We start from the raw sequence: 512 nt of genomic DNA, 5'->3' as shown, positions 1-512 counted from the left end.
AAAAAACATAATTGAAACAAATATATTAAAATGTTAAGTTTTATGAAATTCTGAAGGTGGATAAACAGATTTTGCCAATGTGAATGGTGTTTGCCAACCTGAACAATGGAGCATCCCTGGCCTAAATGCTATGCTTCATCACAATAATGCCAAAATTCAAAATTCTAGTAAAATACTTATAGTCAGAAGGAAATTAAATAGAAATACGATTCACAGCTCCACAGCACGTGTATCTTGCTGGGGCCAGTGTACTTCAAGTCCTGAGCTTAGCTTTGTAGGTCCTAAAATGTCATTACCTCATTTACCGTGAGGTAAATGGCCAGATTTATGCCCCTGAGGCCATATTAAGTAAGCAGAAAAGAACCTATATATAATCAGGAATGGTAGTGCATACATTTATGATTACCCATCAAAGGAGCCAGGAAGCTCACTAGGACAGCCTATCCTTTCTCTGCATGACTATCCACTTTGAAAACCAAATTCTTATCAGACAGTTATTTAGTGAATTTGAA

The sequence above is a fragment of the Chrysochloris asiatica genome, unplaced genomic scaffold, assembly GCF_000296735.1.
Source record: "Chrysochloris asiatica unplaced genomic scaffold, ChrAsi1.0 scaffold00190, whole genome shotgun sequence".
NCBI classification, from domain to species: domain Eukaryota; kingdom Metazoa; phylum Chordata; class Mammalia; order Afrosoricida; family Chrysochloridae; genus Chrysochloris; species Chrysochloris asiatica.
This window is presented reverse-complemented; position numbering follows the sequence as displayed.